This window comes from Canis lupus, chromosome 22 (assembly GCF_048164855.1).
Source record: "Canis lupus baileyi chromosome 22, mCanLup2.hap1, whole genome shotgun sequence".
Lineage (NCBI taxonomy): Eukaryota > Metazoa > Chordata > Mammalia > Carnivora > Canidae > Canis > Canis lupus.
This window is the reverse complement of record NC_132859.1, coordinates 45,508,857-45,530,822: the sequence shown is the minus strand read 5'-3', so window position 1 is coordinate 45,530,822 and position 21,966 is coordinate 45,508,857. Positions and strand designations below refer to the sequence as shown.

The 21,966-nt window shown below is 43.6% G+C and overlaps 1 long non-coding RNA gene across 2 annotated transcripts in view; it reads left to right on the top strand.

Annotated features, from left to right (window-relative positions):
* Positions 1 to 16,688, top strand: part of LOC140614278 (uncharacterized) — a 29,592-nt gene extending 12,904 nt beyond the window's left edge. Inside the window, exons 1-4 of one of the 2 annotated variants that reach the window (XR_012015169.1) lie at positions 1,033 to 1,108; positions 1,367 to 1,463; positions 13,142 to 13,249; positions 16,404 to 16,688. This is a non-coding gene — a long non-coding RNA (uncharacterized lncRNA). Of the gene's footprint in view, positions 1 to 1,032; positions 1,109 to 1,366; positions 1,464 to 13,141; positions 13,250 to 16,403 lie in introns of those variants that run through there. The other variant, XR_012015168.1, reaches the window with a different exon arrangement.
* The last annotated feature ends 5,278 nt before the right edge of the window (positions 16,689 to 21,966 follow it).

The window sequence follows — 21,966 nt, the reverse complement described above, 5'->3', positions numbered from 1 at the left end:
ACAGTAAGGAAGTTTTCCCTCCCAACCACCCTTTTTGTCTTTCCCATGTGACTCATCCACTGAAGAGATATTTATTAAACATGCATTATGTGTCAAGCATTGTTGTAGGGACTGGGGACATGGCATTGAATAAACTTTTGTGGAGCTTTTATTATGTGGTGTCTCTCTGTCTCTGCTTCTATCTTTCTCCAGCCTTTCATCCAGATTCAAAAACACCACCACCATGTTTTACCTCTTGGGGTAATTTGGATACCCCTTTGCCTTGAACAAGATATAGAAAATTGTCTTCCCTTCCTATGAATCTAGAATGAAAGTTCTGAAAAAGCCATGAGATCTGAGGAAGACCTCCCACCTCCAGGAAATGGACACTCACATGTGTGGATATAAGCTCTAGCAGTGTAGGAACTTGGTCTCTTTGGTCACTGTTGCATCCCCACCAGTGCCTTGAACAGTGTCTGGCACATAGTAGGTTCTGAATGCCTTGTTGAATGAGTGAATGAATGAATGAATGAATGAACAATAAGTTGAAGATTGAGCTGGCCCCAGATGCACATGCCTGAATCCCTGTCCAGTCTCTTTCCCAAACTGCAGGTTAGCAAAGGGAAAGTCAGTGGTTCTTAGTAAGGGTTTTAAACAAAAGACTAAGTGAGAGAGAGAGAGAGAGAGAGAGAGAGAGAGAGAGAAAGAAGATTCAATGACCGGGACAGTTTCAGAAGTACATCTAACCATGGCAGATGTCTAGAGGAGCCTGATCTAGTGGAAGCTGCCTTGAACTGCACACGATCTATAGAAATCCCCCCAGAGCTTCTTGAACTAGTTGCTCTTACCAGGAAATAGGTGCATTTTGGGGGTAAAGGGCTCCCCTAGGGAAAGCTTCCTATTTACCTAGAGCCCCTCACCTCCTTGGCGTTCTGTTCTTCCACTCAACATATAGCAGATCACCCAGCTGTTACCTGACCAATAGTGGGGCTCTGAGCAAACAATGGAATTGGTAGCCTCAGCTCTTGGCTCCAAGGGGTTTAGAGACTTTCTGAAACAAGAACAATGATGGCCCTGGGGTGATTTTGCTGCACAAAGCTTTAATGACAACTGTAGGCAAGATAGGCAGGTGAGAGGCCACCCCAAGAGAAGACAGCAATGCGGTCTTAGACCCTAAGGCTTGAGAGAAGGAAGAAAAGGCTGTGGACCACATGTCTGATCTGCTTGGTCTCCCTTTCCCCTTCTTCTGGTTGTAGCACTTTGGTTATCCCCTCAAAACTGCCCCAACCTATTGCACAGTCTTGATGGGATTTTCAATTAAAGTGTGGTGGCCACGGGATATGTGTGACCAAGTGACCCACCAGGAAATTCATGCTCTTTCTTCCAGGAATTTGAATCTTGAGCACAGGAACATAAGATGGAAAATCTATCCTGAAGCTTTCTAAAAGGACCACCCATTAACTCCTGCTGCCTGGATTCCTCAGGTACCTGAATTCCTCTTCTTTCAGGGACCTGCCAGGTCAGATCCTATATATTCTGTGAGCTTTCTTATATCATTCCAATAAGATTTTTTAAGGATCAGTGTCTGTTTCTGGCACCCTGAGAACCCTGACTTGTACAGAAAGATTCCCGGAAAATGTGGGATGTGAGCTGACATATACAACTGGAAGGGATGGGACATATTCCATGTGTGGAGGACATTATCGGCAAAGCCTCTCAAGAACTCTGCTTGGCCTGGTTCAAGGGCAGACTCCAGGAGAGGAAGTATGAGAAATCAGGTGGGAGGTGGAATGGAACTTGCATGGGGTGGGACTAGCCATCTTTCTCCTATAGCAGAGGTTCCCATGGTGCTGTTGGACTCACTGCGGGGCCATAATCAGTGAGAGCTGGAGATGGAGGGAGAGCGAGCCAGCAGGATCGGGCTGCATATTTTAAAAACGGGATGAGCCAGGGAAGTGGGTTGTGCTGGGCAATGTCACCTGTCCAGTGAGTTGGGGCAGCAAACAGTTGGGAACCCATATGAAGAGAAACAAGAGCCATGGAGGAGGGGAGAATATGAGGAGGAGGTGCTTGTCAAAGAATAGAATGGGTTCCTGAGTCAGTCAGCCTGAATCTACATCCTGGCTCTATCCCTGACTGTATGGGAGTGAATTTCTTATCCTTAAACAGTCTCTACTTCAATTTAATGTAACAGCTGGCCAATAACAGGCACTCAGTAAATGATGGCTATTATTGTTGTTGTTGTCAATAAAATGTGATTATATGAATCCAAATAGTTAATTATCAATTTTCATTATCACAAATTGAACTTTAGATTCGAAGCCCCAGACCAACCCTACATGCACAGCCACCCACACCCAAAACATAATTATGCTTCAGAAATGCCCCTGGGGCCCAGCCTGACAGACTAATAAACCTGAGACAAAGCCAGTAAGATATCATAAAGAAAAGATCCAACAGGCAGAGACTTCTACCATTGTGTTAAAAGGTAAATAGTGGTCAGAGACAGAGAATTATGGTATAGACAGGGACCCAGATAACTGGCAGAGTTGGAACAAAAACCTAAAACACTTCCTGTTCTAATAAGATCCTTGGAAACTAGATATAGATATAGCCCATACTGCTTCAACGGGAGAATGAGCCTCCTGGAAGTACCCAGTGAGTACAAAGAACTGGACTTGAAAATGTAATTGTATTGTTAAAATAATTTCATGTATCACTGTTCAAAAAGACGGAATGCTGGAGAAAGTGCTGACCTGAGAGAAGTCCTAGATTCCACAGAGAGTCTGTTAGGATTTGTCCTATCTGAGAGGATTTATCCTCTCAAAGCCTGGCTTTCCCATATCAGTAGCCCCTGACCATCACATGCATTTCCCTCCTCCATCTTTGCGGACTTGCAACCGTGGCCAACTCTATCTGGAGCCTAATCTCACTCCTAGAGTGGAGAATGGGTATCAGGATGGGAGGAAGAACTGAAATTTTAAACAAAGTGGTTGAGAAGATGTCTCTGAAAAGGTGACATTTGAGAGAAGACTTGAAGAAGATCATGGACTGAACTGTGAGGGGCACCTGGGTGGCTCAGTGGTTGAGCGTCTGCCTTTGGCTCAGGTTGTGATCCCAGGGTCCTGGGATCAAGTCCTGCTTCTCCCTCTGCCTACATCTCTGCCTCTTTCTGTGTGTCTCATGAATAAATAAATAAATAAATAAAATCTTTAAAAAAAAAAAGGGGGGGGACTGAACTGTGGGATATCTGGGCAAAGAGGTTTCCAGGTAGACAGAAGAACCAGGGTCTGAGGCAGAAGCATTTCTAGTTTGTGCAAGGACAGACAGGGTGGCTGTAGCAGAGTAAGCAAGAGGTTAGAGAGATAAGCAAGGCAGATCATTTGGGCCTCATGTAAGGAGCTTTGACTTCACTTTGAATGAAATAGTAAGCCATTGGAGGGTCCTAAGAATAGGACTCTCCAAAGAATAACAAGATCTGATTCATATTTTAATTAATTTATTTATTTAAAGATTTTAGTTATTTATTCATGAGAGACACACACAGAGAGAGAGGCAGAGACACAGGCAGAGGGAGAAGCAGGCATGGGACTTGATTCCAGGTCTTCAGGATCACGCCCTGGGCTGAAGGCGGCGCTAAACCGCTGAGCCACCCGGGCTGCCCTGATTCAAGTTTTAAAAGAATAACTGGCTGCAATGTTGGGAGTAGATTGTAGGGAGCAAGGGCAAAAGCCTGTGGGTTCACCAACAGGTCAAGGACAAGACAAGAAATCAGCAAAAGAGTTAACAGAGAAGTAGGAAAGAAACCATAGAGTCTGTTTTTCTGGAAGCCAAGAGAAGACTTTCAAAGGGGAAAGTGAGTTGTATTTAGACTCTTTCCAAGACTCTAATAGCAGCGAACATTCCAAAAAGCAAACCAAGTCATGTCATTAGGCTTAAAACCCCTAAGTAAGTGAGTTCCCACTGCCTTCAGGAAGAGTCCAAGGCAATTATCAGGCTTATTAAGCCTTTCATGGCTGATCTCTACTTGCCTCATGCCAGACCTATCCCTATCTGAGGCATCTGCTGCTCCCTAAACATGGAATGCAAGTTTATTGAAGGTACAGATGTTTCTCCTTCACTAGAACCTGAAAAAACTGTAGGAAATATTTTTGAATAAAATAAACAAAATTTTTAATAAATGAATGAAAAAATAAGACTCAAGTTTGGGACATATTAAATTGAGGTATTTATGGGACACAGAAAGTGAAGCATCTGGTTGAACAGTGATGTGTTTATCAACTGGATTTTGATAAAGCCCTGATTAGTAGCATTTGTTGAATGCCATGGTGTAAATACTCCCACTGTGGCCAATTTCAAGCTACCCCTGTGACAATGCTAAACAGTCAGGAAGAGATGTGTACAATTGGTTCTCAGGAATCACTGTGGGCTCCAGCACATCACTGCCTGCACACAGGTGGATATGAGAGAGTCGTGTTCTGGAGTGGGATGTAGGCTGGAGAGATGGATTTGGTAGTCATCTGCAGAGTGATAGTCAGGGGAACAAGAGGATGGCCCACAGAGTTGACTCAGGGTCAAACAAAGAGAACAAAGGTAGACTCTGAGGCAACATTAACAGTCGTATGGCATGTGGAAAAGGAGCCTCTTTGGAGGAGAAGGAGGCAGGAAGACCTGAAAGAGAAAATCTGTAGTACGAGGTTGGTAGAGCATCATGGAAGCCAGGGAGTAGGAATTCTCTAGGAGATTTCCCATTGTCAAATAAAGCAGATATTTAGTAATGTAAATGTTAGAAAATGTCTATTGCATTTCATAGTTAGCAAGTTGTTGTTACTTACCTAGAATGGTGAGGGCAGCAGCCAGAGGAAAATGTTTGAAAAGGGAATGTATATAGTGAGGGAAGCTGGCATTTAGGGTGTTGTATTAGTTATCTATTGTTGCATAATAAATTACTGTCAAACTTAGTGGCTTAAAACAACAATGAACATTATCTCAAAGCTTCTGTGGGTCAGGAACACAGGAACAGCATAGCTGGGTAGTTCAGACCTAGATTCTCTCCTGAGGATGCAGTTAAGATATTGGCCAGAGGGATCCCTGGGTGGTGCAGCGGTTTGGCGCCTGCCTTTGGCCCAGGGCGCGATCCTGGAGGCCCGGGATCAAATCCCACATTGGGCTCCCGGTGCATGGAGCCTGCTTCTCCCTCTGTCTCTGCCTCTCTCTCTCTCTCCCTCTCTCTCTCTGTGACTATCATAAATAAATTTAAAAAAAAAAGAAACTTAAAAAAAAAAAAAAAGATATTGGCCAGAGCTGTGGTCACCTGACAGCTCATCTAGGTCTAGAGGTCCTGTTTCCAAGATAACTCACTCATATGGATGGCAAGCCAGTGCTGGCTGTTGGCAAGAGGCCTCAGTACTCTCCCACAAGAAACTCTCCATAGGGTTAACTAAATGTCTCAACAATATGGCATCTGGTTTCCTCCAGAGTGAGTGATACAAAAAGAGTATGGTGGAAATGCAACATTTTTCACCATCTAGCCTCAGAAGACATCCATCATCACTTCTCCAGTATCTTATTCATCACAAGGACCAGCCATGATTTAGTGTGGGTGGGAACGATACAAGTGCATGGATACCAAAAGGAAAGAATGACTAGGGGGCCATCTTGGAGGCCAGGTACTGGACATAGATGGAGACCAGACATGGAGGGTTGTGGGTCCTGGTAAGATTAATTGGGCTCAGGATTGGAAACAGAACTTTGATGTAAAGTTGCTTCATAGAATCACAGGTATTGGGTTCCCCAAGAGAGTTGTGTCAGGCCCTCAGTACCAGTACATCTTTCTGTAGACTTTGAGGTGAATGCAGGAAGAGGCCCAACAATATGGAGAATTTTTTCTGGAGGACCACGGGCTAGGAAAGGCTGAGGCCAGCCATGTAGCCTCATTGTTGAGCCTATTTCAAACACAGATTCCTCCCCTGGAAGGTACACAATGACTGGACCTAGAAATCAGTGTGCAGGATGGAAGTAGCATCATTATCAGAATGTAATGATTCAGTGTGACCTTAATGATTAGGGTTTGACCTCTTAGATTTTATTTTTTTCCAATAGTAAAATACGCAATTTGGTGAAAATGCTTTTCCTTTGTAATTTTGTGTGTCATAAATCTATAAGGGCTTAAAATGGTATATACAACACCTCCTATAATGTCTGAAGATCTGAATTAAATTTGTGGACCAACTAGAATTTTCTGGTTAATCATCTTTTGAGGACTTCTCTGTTGCTGCCATCTTGTGGCCACCTAGAATAATAACAACTAGAGTGTTGCCTTTGGTCTTACCAACCACCTACCAGACAATGCCCAGAGTCTCCTCATCCAACAGTCCTCTGGATTCTGAATGAATATTTCCTTTGCAGGTTGCCAATTTGCAAGGCAGTCTATATCTACATTGTAAATATTTTAGTATTAGAAAGTTCTTTCTGATACTGAGCCAAATTCTGCCTTAGTCTCATTTCCATCCAATCTGTCCTTTTTCTATTGTCTATTTTTTTCATTTCCATACTTTGTATTCTTAGACTATGTTGTGTCCTTTATCCCTCCTTACATGATACAATTTCTAGGGCCCTCATCATCCTATACTTCTCTCTCAGGTCGGGTTCCCTAGACAGGGAGTCTTGTGCAAGTGATTTGCTGGAGGCAAGCCCTCAGGGTACACCTGTAGGGATATGAGGGATGCTGGATGGGGCAGGAGACAGAGATGAGCAGGTATGTGTTCTCAGCTGGAGCCGAGGCTAAGGGTGATCCCCAGGGCAGCTCCGGAGCATGAATAGCATCATAGAGATCTCACCATGAGATGTTTGGTTCAGCCTTTTATATTCTATGCCACTCAGGCATTGGCTCTGGAAGTATGAGGAGTTAGGAGCAACCTTCCAGAGTAAAGTGGTTCCTGTTTCCCTTGTAAGGGGTTCCAGGAGCGGGTACAGGTGGGCGCTGTTAGCAGACAGCAGTCATGACTTGTGAGGAATGGATGCCTAGGACAAGGGATTTGTCTACCTTCTGTTAAGATCCTGTCTCAGTTGTAACACCCAGACCAAGACCCACATATTCCAGATGCAGCTGACCTGTAGAATTTGAGTGGGCCATTAAATCCCATTCTTTTCAGCCCAGGATCCATAGTCTAGGCTCACACTGGGGCTGTGCTAATCTAACCCCTAAAATGTTTTCACATAACATCGTTCCCAAGCCAAATGTCTTCCATCGGTGCATATAGTATGGTGATACCAAAAGGAAAAGCACTTTTGTTACCTTAAAATTTTATGTTGATGTTTTAAGTTCACATTCTAGGGGCTCCTGGGTGGCTCAGTGGTTAAGCGTCTGCCTTTGGCTCAGGTCGTGATCCTGGGGTCCTGGGATGGAGTCCCGCATTGGGCTCCCCACAGGGAGCCTGCTTTTTCCTCTGGCTATGTCTCTGCCTCTCTCTCTTTGTCTCTCTCATAAACAAACAAAATCTTTTAAAAAATAATTTTGTTTTGGATATATTAAATTTTGAAATGATTTTCAGGCATCCAATGAAGAATTTTTTTTTAAAGATTTTATTTATTCATTCATGAGAGACACACAGAGAGAGGCAGAGACACAGGTGGAGGGAGAAACAGGCTCCATGCAGGAAACCCGTTGTGGGGCTCGATCCCGGGACTCCAGGGTCACGCCCTGGGCAGAAGGCGGGCACTAAAGCACTGAGCCACCCAGGGATCCCTCCAATGAAGAATTTAAGCAGGCACTTGGCAAAAAGAATCAAATTATTCCCATGGAGCTGATCACTGTGTAGTTGCTCCAGCAACAAGTCCCTCCTGTGACATGATGTCGGTCACTGCCAAGGCTTTCTCCCTGGTGATTGATGTCGCTTAACTGGAGACAGCATTATATCAGACTCCATTTTGTGGTACTGAGAACATAAACAGCTAGGCTTTACTGTTGGTGGCAGCTGCTCTCCAGATGCCAGAATCACCTCCTGAGACCTTTTACTGCGTTAAAAAAAAATAGTCCCAGATGCTGCTTTCCACAAACCTCATACTTCTGTCTTCTCAGATGTTTTTTAAATATGTTAGCTCATAAAGTGGAAGCCATTATCAGACTCATTTATTTTTCATGGAGTGTTGTAACAGGAATCATGGATTCAGCAAGTGAAGCTGAAAGTCATATTAATAATGCATATTAAGCACACCCGATCGGCGCTCTTGTCATCCTAACATCACTGAGAGTGTTAGACCAAAGAGGCGTACATGGGGCAACATGGTCACACTCTGCATCCCTTCTGCAGGGAGACTGATAGTGAAGCAACCAGGTGAATCTGAGCTTTCAGCTTGCCTTAGTGGTTCTTCAGCATTCACGAGCAGAAAAACAGTCCGAGGGTGACTCTAACTCAGTAAGCCTCTTTTTCACCTTACCTTCCTTCCTATCAGACAATGATCGAGCCCTAGAACCTGCATTTTATCAAGCCCTCTAATTGATTTTCTTTTCTTTTCTTTTTTTTTAAGATTTTATTTATTTATTCATGAGAGACACACAGAGAGAGACAGAGAGAGACAGAGAGACAGAGAGGCAGAGACACAGGCAGAGGGAGAGGCAGGCTCCATGCAGGGAGCCCGATGTGGGACTCGATCCCGGGTCTCCAGGATCACGTCCCAGGCTGAAGGCGGCGCTAAACCGCTGAGCCACCCGGGCTGCCCTCTGATTTTCATTTGGGGGTTCACAGAACATGGTACAAGAAGCTGGCCTCAAGAAACCCATAACTGATACTGTGGTTGTCTCACTAACATTCATTTCATCCCGCTCTGAGCCCACACACGCTGAAGCTCGGTCGTGTTTGGTACCCACGCTGCTCTGCTCAGCTACATACTCTGCGCGGGTGGGGCTGATTGGTCCATGGTAATAGTGGTTTTCCTATTCCCCTTCCCAGGGATTGGTTTAGACAGGCTTCTGGGAAAGATTTTCTCATTCCTAATAAAAGACATACTGGAAAAGATTATCTTTTTTCCTGGGCATGGCTATGTCCAAATGTGGAGGCTGGCACTGGGATCGCCACCTTGTGACAATGAGAGGGAGGCTAGTACAGAGGTGAAGCCTGCCCACCAGGGTGACAGAGCAGCAAGATGTCTTTGAGTCATGGAATTATCCTAGAGCTGTCCTAGCCTTGGACTTCCAGGTGTTTCCTTGCTGTTTAGCCAGATGAGTTTGAGATTCTTTTGTTTTCTGCTAAAAACATTCTGACTGGTACTGAACTTATATGTGCACTTTACCAAAAAAAAAAAAAAAAAAGATTTTATTTATTCATGAGAGACATAGAGATGCAGAGACACAGGCAGAGGAAGAAGCAGGCTCCCCATAGGGAGGCCGATGTGGGACTTGATCCCAGGACCCCAGGATCATGACTTGAGCCAAAGGCAGATACTCAACCGCTGGGCCACCCAGGTGCCCCTGCACCTTTCTGATTCAAGGTTTAAGCTCTCTGTATTCTACTACTGAATGCTATAATGTAACGTCTCCCTGGGCTCCCCAGAAGCAGATTCTGACATAGGAGTTGGAGGGTAGATGATTTATTGAGGTTGTGATCTCAGGACAAGCCAGTAAAGGAGGAGGGAGATAGGATAGGAAAAGGGAGTAGTCTCAGGCAAAGTCTATCCTCGGTCTGATCCATAGGAGGCTCTGGATCTGTGTAGTCTTATATGGTAACCACCACCTACATGTACCTATTTACATTTAAAGGAATTAAAAGGAATTAAAGTTTAAAATTCAGTTCCTTGGTCTCCTTGCCTTATTCAACCAGTGGCTCCCACGTTGAACAGGGCAGACAGAAGCATTTCTGTCACCACAGAAAATTCTACTGGACAATTATGTGTAAATTATAACACACAGTTGCCCCACCTTGATGCCTCTGCACTGCAGTTTTGGTCAATCATAGGGAGTGGTGACATAACCCCTCCACAAAGATCCCAGGAGGTGGCTCCTATCAGCCAAGGGCAATTCCCCAGGGCAGAGCACAGAAGGTCACAGCACCTGTAGCAGCAGCACCCCCAGCAGCTCCAGATTGGCCTTTGGGTAAAGGAACCTAAGGGAAGTACCAACAATGACTACTACCATGGTGTCAAGCAGGCATGAGCTGAGACGCAATACTTTTGACAGAGTGATTAGGGAACCCCCTTCCCTGCTATTCTAGAATCAGGGAATTCACAATCTCCTGGAATTACTACTAGGGAGCACCTTTGTTCCATATCAACCCCAGGTTCAGATGTATACCAACTCCAGAGATACTCAGATTTCAAGGGGAACACTGGAGGCTCAGAGAGTAGCTTCTAAGAGAGAAAGACACATGGCCCAGTGAGTAAGACCTAGAAAAAGTGCCCGATGTCAAAGAGGGGTGGTGACTCTGTGCAGAATGTGGAGCTGCTACCAGAACTGCTTCAACTAGCCTCTGTGCCCCACTAGAAAGAAAGCGGGGGTATAAATTATTATTAAGTGCCCATTATGCTTCTATAATACATCTTCCTATGTTTTACATCTGTCTATTCTGTTTACTTCTTTATATGACACCAACTTTGTAATGCCTTCTTGTATAAAAAGAATAGAAAATAATTAAGTCTTTCATCTTGCATGGTTTATCAAAATGTCTTATTATTGCAGCTTTAGAAATGCTTCTTTGGGGCACCTGGGTGGCCCAGTGGTTGAGCATCTGCCTTTGGCTCAGGTCATGGTTCTGGGGTCCTGGGATGAGTCCCACATCAGCCTCGCAGGGAGCCTGCTTCTCCCTCTGTCTATGTGTCTGCCTCTCTCTCTTTGCCTCTCATGAATTTTTTTTTTTAAAGAAACACTTCTTTTAGCTCTACAGTTTGTTAGGGAAAGTGACGCATCCTTACCTTCCTCCTCATTTCCTTGGTAGTCCTCAGATAACACAAGCATGGAATTTCACTCTCCTTGACCTCCCAATAGCTGCTGTCGGAGTGGCTGGTCTAGCTTAGGTCAGATCTTCACTGCCCTGAGGACCTATTCCATCTGATAGTTTGGCCCCGATGGCAGGATGGTGGTGGTAGGTGGTGGTGTGGGAGGAGGTGGCCTAAGCCAGTCATAGTAACCCCTGAGCAGAAAGCAGAGGAGCTTTTCTTTCAGATATTTTTCCTTGGGTCAAAGATAGAATCCAGAGACTAAACGATGGTAGTGATGTTCTACTCATATTCCCTCAGTGAGCATCAGCCCAACTTCCAACTGTGGGCACCTGCAACTTTGTCTGAGGGCTGTTCTCTGGCCACTGATGCCCATTTTGTTCATGTGTGTGGTGGGCTGTGGGTGTCCAGGAATTGCTGTCCTTCCTCTCACCAACCCTCACTCCTCACTAGTTTTCAACCAATGATTAATGGAAGTCAGTATATAATACCAAAGCTCCTCATCCCTTGGATAGGATACTTAAGCATGAGTCTACACTGGCTCCGAGTGCCCCATGATGACAGTCATCCTCATGGTAATTGGCTTGATAATGTCTGAGCTCCCTTAATTTGACTGCCTTTCCCATGCTGTCTCACATCCCCTCTTACTGGTTTTGTTTTGTTTTGTTTTGTTTGCTCCTAAAATGAACTGTTTGCATTTGAGTCATTGTATCAGTATGTGCTTCTGGGGGAACCCAATGATGATCCTAGGAAAAGTCCACCTGGTCAGTTATCACTGGGAACTACTGCCCATCCTGAGCCCTAGAACCATCATCAGGTTACAAGAGCTAGAGTAGAATGCCTTGTTTCTACTTCTGCTGAACAGTTAGTTTTATTCTGGAGTGAAGATTATTAGCAAATGTATAAGACATTCAACATGCTGCTTGCTCCCTATCATTTTTTTCCCTATCACTCTTTCAGTTTTAAAGCTGATACTAAAAAAAATAAAAAATAAAAAATAAAGCTGATACTTTGTTCTCCAACTCCTGTTGTTTATCTCTCAGTTGGCTCAGAACTTGAAAGGAGAGTACGAGGTTATTAATTGAGTCTCCTGAAACTGTTGCAATAAGCATAGTAGGAAGGTAGCAATTCAGGATGAGCAAAATCCAGGTAGACAGGTCAGAGGGTGGCTAGGTGCTGGCCACCAGCCTGAGGGGAGGAGCAAATCTACAGTCCAGAGGGGAGGAGGCATACCAAAATAAGAATTCAGGAAAAGAGACAAGGCAAAAGCCCAATAATCAGAGCACTTGGGGATGCTGGGGATGTGATCCTGTTGATGAGACCAGAGCTCATTTATCAGAACTGGATCACTGCAACCAGAGTGGGGTAATATCATCCCTGCTGATGCATAGCTTATGGGGCCTGAGCTAGTCAGATGCTTCCTTTATCAGGCTACGATGAAGCCTGGGGGCAGGAGGCTGAGCTGAAGCTGTGAGCAGAAGAGAACCAGCAAGGAAGGAAACAGGCCAGTACTGAGCCATTCTGCAACTGGATATTGAAAAGACTAGCTCGATTCTATCCCTCTTGTTTGTAATGGGGCAATACTGTGCTTTGTTAAGCCACGGAGAGGAAAATGCCGTTCTTTTGTCTCTTTTCTCAGATTTTGCAGACATTGACCTTTGAAAGCTCTCTTGCTTATCTTGTATCTTTCATCTTCTCTGTCAAGGCTCATGAATCATGAGAGGACCTCGGCTGCTCTAAATGACTTCAAAGCTGTCTGGTTCCAGATAAGTTAGAGAGCAGGTATACAGGTCAGGGCTCTGAGTTACAAGGGGTAGGACCTAGGGCGTCTTGGACTGGAACTATGGACTTGCTGCCAACAGGACACTCTCTCTCCATCCAGTTCTCAACACCCTTTGTCCCGCTTTTCTTCACATGTTCATCTTACTCCCTCTGCGGGTAGGCCTTTCTGATACCTTTAATCCACCATCCCCCAGCACCTTTCATCCCCAAGTTTACTGAAGTCAGCAGAAAGAGGTCTATGCATCACTTCCTGGGAAGGACACTCACAGGTTCTGCCTAGATCTTATGCCCATTTCATGGCCCAGCATATAACAGGCAATCAGTAAGTATTCTTGAATGAATGAATGAATGAATGAATGAATGAATGAATGAAGTTATCATGGCACATGTGGCAGAGATATAGCTCCATTGTTATAAATTAATACATTTTAGTTGATGTCTCCATCTCCAGATACTGGTTTATGGGCACGCACTTGCTTCTGAGAGCTGCCTGCGCTCAGTGTGTTGAGGAAACAGTTTCTGAGCCTGCAAGATTGAGAGTTTTGCTAAATTCAGCAAGGTAAGTAAATGCCACCCTGGGGGGTCTCCTGGACAAAAGCCTGTTCTACTTTCTCATATATCAGCCTGCTCTATGCTGTTGATAGAATTTATGCCTGTCGCTGTTTGAATCTCTACCCTGAGAACTACACTAGGAACGTAGTTTTCAAATTTATGTTCAGGGGCACCTGGGTGGCTCAGGTCATGATCCTGGAGTCCCAGGATCAAGCCCTGCATCAAGCCTGACAGTGGGCTCCCTGCTGAGTGGGGAGTCTACTTCTCCCTCTGCCCCTCACTCCTCTTGTGCTCTCTCTCTCACTCTCTTAAATAAATAAAAATCTTAAAAAAAAACAACACTTATCTTCACGATATCATTGCAAAGTGACTGTCAGATGAGGTCTTATTGTCTCTGCTCAATAACTAGGAAAATCCAAGCATATATTGGGTAGGTTGGTGTTTTCCAGGATTTCTTTCCCAGAATGTGAGCCCCCTGAGTATCCACGGAAAGGGGATTCATAGTCAATAATGATTAGGAAACCTCTGATTGACTTACAGTGCATGTTAGTATATTAAAGGCTCTGAAAGAAAGTACAGTTATGAAACTTATATGAACTGAAATCTTTCTCACATTGAACAAAAATGATTTTACAGAACGATTGGATGCTAAGCCTCCTACTTCTACATCTACCTTCTCTTGTTCCCTGTTTTCCTAGATGATCTCTTTCCACCTAAAACCAGTCCCTTCATCTATGCCCAGCATCTTATCCCCTCCCCCATCCTCAGGACTCTCCTTTGTTTTTTTTGCTACAAGAAAGCCCTTATTGTTTCCATTTGGTCCAGGGTTTGGGAGAGGGCTACAGGGTGGTTCAAGAGCTTCTTTGTAGCTGCAGTGAAGCTCATGCAGAAGCCCTGACACAGGGGGACACCAATGAGGTCCCTTAAGGGCTGCTGAGCCCCCAAAGAACCTAGTTGTGCCTGCAGGTGAGTCTTATAGAAGAGATACTCACCCAGCCCAGTGTGGGGGCCAGCCAGCCCTTGGAGATTTGTCAAGCGGTTGACCATCTTCTTGATGAGTTTCACCTCCTCATCTAGGAAGTGGTTCTCTGGGAAGTTACAGAGCTGAGGGTCTGCGTGGGAGAATGCACGGCATGCAGATTCAAAAGGGCATGTTTCAGGTTTCATTCCTGGATCACAGTAGCTCCGTTGGTGTCCAGGGTTTTACCCCACTTATCCTGGGGCGGCTTCTGCATGTCCTGGAAGAGGGCATGGCCTCCACCTTCGTGGTTCTCCTTGGCCAACTCCAGGAATAAGTGGTCCATGTCCTTCAGAACCACATCATTGGGTTGAAATAGAAGCCCAGAGAGAGAGAGATAGGGATGGGAGACCCACAGATGGATGTTGACAAGTGGTTGACAGTGGCCTCCACCTTGATGGAATAATTCTGACAAATCTGGGAGTTCCTCGTTGGTTGCCGATAAAAGGCTATGCACGCGCGCGCGCGCACACACACACACACACACACACACACAAGGTGTTCACTGATCCCAGAGGCAGAGAATGACTGAGACAACGGGACAGCTGGAAGAGAGGTTGGAGGGTGGTTGGAGGCTGAAAGAAGTCATGTCCCTGGGTCCCATCCAAACACTTGAAGCAAGAGACAGATCCAGGGGACCATCCGGATGCACCACCTCTTGTATCCCTTTATCTGTTTCTGGATCAATACCTTCTCACTCCTGGATCTTTCCAATAAGCATTTACACAAACTCAAGGGCCTAAATCCTTGCTTTCAATGTGGTCAATGAACCAGCATTCTCAACATCATCCAGTTGATGGTAAGGTAGACATTGGGCAGTCATTGGTCTCACCTTTGTGACAGCACCTGACTCCCTTGCCCTGTGAACTTTGTGCTATGTGATCAGTGTGTAGAGTCCACTTGAGAATTTTGAGCTCTGATTTGTTGCAGAAATGACATTCTCAGAGGATACCAGTCATTTTCCAGTTTGCTGTCAGGTCTGCTCTCTTCTCTTGATACTACAAGGGGCTGACCCTATACTTACATTTCCAGGCTCTCTTGCCAACTGGGTGCTGTCAGTAGGAAGCATTGGTGGAAGATTGAGAGTGGGAGGGAGGGAGTGTCTCCAGCACCACTTTTGTGATTCTGGTCTTGCTCCTGTACTCTGTTAACACCATCTCTTGTCCTTGGTCCTCCAGCCCCAGGGATGGTGAAAGCTCCCTGCTCTTGCTAATCTTTCTGTGGCTTCACCATCCCTTGTTTGGCTTTTTGATTTTCCTAATACTTATATAACAGGTTCCCCATACCAGATATGGGTTGTGCTTTCCTGAGTGCACCCTGACTGATACATGGAAGAAGCAGAAAATGGGGGTTGGGGGAGGGAGAACATTTGACAAATAGGCAAATTCTCTTTTTAAAAGATGTTATTTATTTATTTGAGAGGGAGTACAGAGAGAGAGGGAGAGAGAGAATCCCTAGCAGCAGACTCTGGCAGAACACAGAGCCAGATACGGGGCTTGATCCCATGACCCTGAAATCATGACCTGAGCCGAAATCAAGAGTCAGATGCTCAATTGACTGAGCCACCCAGGTGCCCCTAGGGAAATAGGCAAATTCTACTTGACTCAGTAGGCAACCTTGAAGTCCGGGCACATGGTAATGGGGACCAGGAGGCAATGACAGCATATTTGTATCATAAGTTCTGACCTACCCTCACTCCTATAACACTTTCCCTTGAAAGCTAATGCCCTCCAATCTGGTGGTTGTGGGAAAGTCTTATGAATAGAGAAAAGAGAAGGTTACAGAGGATAATCCATCACCCTGCACATGAGTGACTCTGGTTGTAAGTCACAAATAAATCAGTGTTGTTGTGTAGCTGCCTGGGGTGGGAGTCAGAGGAGTTGTCTCACAACAGAAACCTCTTCATCTGGAAACAGGTTGGGGACTATTTCTTTTGGCTGCATGCATAGCTGGTCTGGTTGGGCCAGTTGCTGAATTGTCATAGCGGTTGGGGCCTATTGTCAAATGTCAATATTTTCACAGTCATCCCACATTGCCAAGCTACAGCTCACCCTGGCATCTGTCCCTTGGCTCTGGGAGGACAGACAATTCTTTCATACATAATGGGAAAAGATACAAGAGAAACTGTCTTTTTCTCTCAAAGGCTGTTCAAGTAGAAAGCCAGTGTACTCTGAATAATGCCTTTTCAAATGGAGGAAGAATTGAATTCTAGAATCGCATACTCCTGGAACAGTTGGAGATGGCAGTTTGCTGAGTATGATTTTTGCAAGAAGATTCTGTAATGAAATGTTGGCCTCAGGACACCTGGGTGGCTCAATGGTTGAGCATCTGCCTTCGGCTCAGGGTGTGATCCCAGGATCAGGGATCGAGTCCCGCATGGGGCTCCCTGCAGGAAGCCTGCTTCTCCCTCTGCCTCTCTCTCTGTGTGTGTCTCTCATGAATAAATAAATAAATCCTTTTTTTTAAAGAAAAGTTGGCCTCAAAGTCAGAAATAGTGTAATCAGAATATTGCATATTTGTATATGTGTATATATATACTATGTATAATATAGATATATTTGTATAGGTATGTTTTCATCTTTCCAGTGTCCCTTGAACAACATGACAATTATACCATGTACCATGCCTGGAAATATAGACAGAGCTAAGGCTGAGTGCAAGGTAGGTAGGAATTGCACGCATAAGGACACTCATCAACAAAGATGTTTCCCATTCCTTTTCCTCCAGAGGTTAAACCACTCCCCGTGGAGAGCTGTGGAACAGGTGTGTGGGGTGTGGTCTAAGATGAGAGCACTTTCTGGGAAGGAATGCGTCTTTACCTTTCACACACTGAAGACACAGCTTGAGCTGGAGGTGGGGCAGGTACAGCTTTCAGCAGAGACTAGAGGTCCCAACTATCTGCCCAGTGTGAGGAGAGGTAACCCAACACTCTCCTGGCTGCCATGGGAACCATGGAGGGCAATTAGTGGGTGATTACTCCTGGTAGAAGGTGGGCACATGTGATTTCCCCTCTAAAAGTCTTAAAGGCGCAGACCTGAGCATCCCAGCCCCTCATAAATGTGGGACATGTGTCCTTTTGTCTCTGAGTTGAAACCTCAGGCCTGACTCTTTTAATAATGCCTTATTGACTTTGATTTTATTCATCTCTTCCTATAGGAGCCTCATTCCTGCAAACCCTGGTTAAGGTAGAGATCCTTAGCTTTTGTGTTGAAAACAAATTTCCAGGGGTGCCTGAGTAGCTCAGTCAGTTAAGTGCCTGCCTTTGGCTCAGGTTATGATGCCAGGGTCCTGGGACAGAGCTCCGCGTGGGGCTCCCTACTCAGCAGGGAGCCTGTTTCTCCCTTTCCTCCCTGCTTGTGCTCTTCTATCTTGGTCTCTCTCTCTCTCTCTCAAATAAACAAATAAAATCTTAAAAAAGAAAGAAAACAAATTTCCATGGTTAGAAAAATGTCAGTTAAAAAGTCTGTATTTTTTAGCCTTTTTTTTTTTTTTTTTTAGATTTAATTAGCTTTATTAAGCAATTCATGCACTGGGCAGCATCCCATCTAGCCAATAGAGAGTTGCTCCCTAGCTCTGATCTTCTTAAACTGCAAGTGTGATCCTTTAAAAATTGATGGCAATCGCTTCTCGGCCTTTTGGCTAAGATCAAGTGTAAAAATTGATGGCAGAAAAAGGCTTTATTGTTTACAATTCCCTTCCTTCTTCCTAAGGAGGCAGTCTCTAGTAACCAGAGGATTTTCTGTTTGCTAAGGGCAAAATCAACTTCCCTGTAACAATTGCCTCTCTAGCCCATGAGGACAGAGTTAAGTGATAGATGTGGGAATGCAAGATTAGAAAGGTTGAGCAAAGGAGGCTCTACTTCAGGAATGAGACAGACATGGCTGGAGGCCCAGTGGAGGAAGCTGAGCCAAATAGGGCTGACAGATGAGGGAGGAGATCTAGACATCCACTCAGAGGGCAGCAGGCAGGGTGGTTTGGGGAGAAAAGATATGCTTAATAAGATGATTTAGAGTAAAATATGGTGCACTGGAATATGTAAACCACAACCTGTGTTCTCTTTAGAAAATCTAGATTCTGGAAATTCTAGATTCTGAAGTGAAAAACCAATTTTTACTATTGCATAATGGAGTCTGTTTTCTTTTGGAGAGTCAATTGAAGTAGTATCTTGTTCGGAGATGAGGCTCAGCCACAGGTTATATAAAAATCTTGAAAATACAGTTTAAATATTCAAAAGATACAGAAACACACAAATTAAAAAGTGAAAATTGCACTTCCCCTATTTTGATTCAGGGTTAACCCATCCACAACTAATTGGTGTGTATCCCTCAATATTTTTCCTAAGTATTGTGGGCACACACATAATTGATTAATTAATTATTTGGTTCAAAAAGAATTTGAGGTTGAAAACCATTTCCAAAAAGAAAAAAAAAAAGAAAAGAAAAGAAAACCATTTCCCTTTAAAATTGTGAAGATAGTATTCCATGGCCTGCTTTTTCTTGAACATATTAAAAATTAATTTTTGAATAGTTAACACATGCTTCAGATATGAATTCAAAATATAGAAAAGGATATGAAGGTAAATGTTCTCACCATTGATACCTCCTGCTGTCTAGTTTCCTTCACTGGTAATAACAATCATCATTGGATTTTTTACGTGTCTTTTGAGATGTATTTTGTGATATCTATACATTTATAAAGATATATACACATATGTTGAACCATATGAAATTATAATTTTTGAAATTAAAAACCCAGCAATTTCATGGTTCAACATAACATATATGTATATATGAATATAATAAAGATTTCATTTATTTATTCATGAGAGACACAGAAAGAAAGAGGCAGAGACATAGGCAGAGGGAGAAGCAGGCTCCCTGTGGGGATCCCGATGTGGGACTCAATCCCAGGGCCCTGGGATCGTGCCCTGAACCAAAGGCAGACACTCAACCACTGAGCCACCCAGGTGCCCCATGAATACAATTTTTTAAATAAAATTTTATCTATTGAGAGAGAGAGCTTGAGAGAGAGCATGAGCAGGGGAAGGGCAGAGGGAGAGAGAGAAGCAGATTCCCTGCTGAGCACAGAGCCTGACTTGGGGCTCAACCCCAGGACCCAAGACCATTATCTAGCTGAAGGCAGATGCTTAACAGACTGAGCTACCCAGATGCCCCACAAATATAATTTTTAATTGCACTAAAGGTAGCATGCTGTATACATTGTAGCATACTTTGATATCTCTCTTGAGATCTTCCCTTATTCATATGCAGAGAGCTGCCTCATTCTTTTTAAACTTTTGTGCTATTATTTTCACAGTAAACCATTATTATTTTAAAACTTAAATTCAGTAAAATTGAATTTTACTTTTGGTATGAAGTTCCCTGAGTTTTAACATATGTGTAAATAGATCTGTATGCTCACCACCACAACCAGGAAACAAGTATTTCAAGCATATCCATGTACTAACAGCAAAGACAGAGCACTACCCTCAGGTACCCTAGGATCTTTCCTCAATTTCCCCTCCTTGTTGCATTGCCTTTTCTATACCCCAAGACAATATTTTCCTTGATTTCCAATGCCATAGATTAGTTTTGCCTGCATGAAATAACATAGTATACATTCTTTTATTTACCTTCTTTTGCTCAACATTATATAAAATTCATTCATGTTGCCATGTGATTACTACAGAGCAATGCATTGCACAAGATTCATCACATTAGGCATTTTCTGACAAGCAGAATTATGAAAAAACATTTATATAGATTGATAAATTCAACTTTGTTAATTGTAATGGTTTCTGGTTTTGTGTTATACTTAGAAAGACATTTACCACTCCAAGATTATAGAATAACAGTCCTGTATTTTTTTCTAGTGCTTTAATAATCTAATTTTGTAGGTGTGAGGCACGAATCCAACTTTTTTTTCCTCAAGATACTGACTTATTGGGGGCGCCTGGGTAGCTCAATCAGTTAAGCATCTGCCTTGAGCTCAGGTCATGATCCCAGGGTCCAGAGATCGAACCCCACATTGGGCTCTCTGCTCAGTGGAGAGCCTGTTTCTTCCTCTTCTTCTGCCTGCTGCTCCCTCTGTACTGTCTCACTCTCTGTCAAATAAACAGATAAAATCTTAAAAAAAAAAAGATACCGACTTTTAAAATTATTTTTATTATTATCCAACTACATTTTTAACCCTCATAGGAAATTTATGGTGGATATAATTATACATCTTCATTTTGCATATGAAAAAACTGAGACACGGTGCCTGGGCCACTCAGTTGATTAAGTGTCTGTCTTGAGCTCAGGTCATATTCTCAGGGTCCTGGGATTGAGCCTCATGTAGGACTCCCTGCTCAGTGGGGAGTCTGCTTCTCTCTTACCTTCTGCCCCTCCTGCCACTCATGCTCTCTCAAATAAATAAAATAAATTTTTTTTTAAAAAGGAAAAAAAAAAAAAAAACCTAACCTGAAACAGAGAAGCAAAGCAACTTTTCCCCATCACAGAGTAATAGACGGTGAAGCTAGGATTTGAACCCAGCCAGTTGAGTTCAATGTCTGTGTGCTTGCTTATTCCTCATCTTACCAACCTTTCCATATGGGAAGAATCTACCAACCATTACCTTGAATTTGAGGCAAGGGTTCTTTTTGTTTTTACTGAAACACAAACACAGTATCCAAATGTTTGCAACAGTGAATTTGTGTACCTAAGAATCTGATTGTCAAGTAGTTACTTACTAAGGAGCAAGGAATTTGCCACTTCTCACCTTTATTCCCTCCACTGTTACTAAGAGACCTGATTCTTGAAATGATTTTCCACCCCCCAGCTCAGTGTTGGGGCTTTCTCTTTGAAAGGGTCTTCTCATTAAATTGTTGCCATCAGCTGTGTAAACTGTCCTAGGACATGTCATGCAAACAACTATAAAAGTGCTAAAGATGACATTGAACTTTTAGAAATCTAGCAGGGTGTGTCTCAGAGAAGAGAGGGAAGCGTTAAACTTCTGACAGTTGGGAGGCCAGGAGAAAGAGCAAGAAGGCCTGAGGTCATTTTCCACTTCTGTCGCTGAGATCATATGACTTTAGGAGAGTAATTTTTTTGCTCTTTTTTGTGCCTATTGTCAAACAGGGCACTAACAATGACAATGTAATGCTTCACATCCCCCCTAGTGTACTTACTTTTTGCCTACAAGAGGACTTAAATTAAAAACAAAGGTACCCTCCCCCAAAATTATTTAAGGAAAAGACTGTAGGCAAAAAAGTAGGCTAGATTCCTGAGAGAGTCACAGTCTAAGTTTAGACAAAGATATGGAGACCTTTCTTTCATGGAAGTCTTTCCTACTCTTCTAGAACTGTAATATACCTAGACATACCATGTTCTTTTGCAAAAGTAAACATTAAAAACATACTATGTTTCAAAGTGTTCTCATCAAGAGCATTAAAACAATGTAATGAGGTATTTCAATATATACAAAAGTAAAATATTTCTTTTCTGACAACCAAGAAAGAATTTATTTTAGTGAGCACACATCAGTATCAATCAGTAAATCATTTTGAGGCAGAGTTGGAGAGCACAGAGCAATCAAAGTCAATGAAAATCTGTGTCTCCACAATAATGAATCCAGAGGTAGTTTGCATGGTGATGTGCCATGAGCTTTAGAGCTTTAGAGCTTTAGAGCTCTGGGTTCAAATGCTGCTCTACCATCCAGACTGTGTT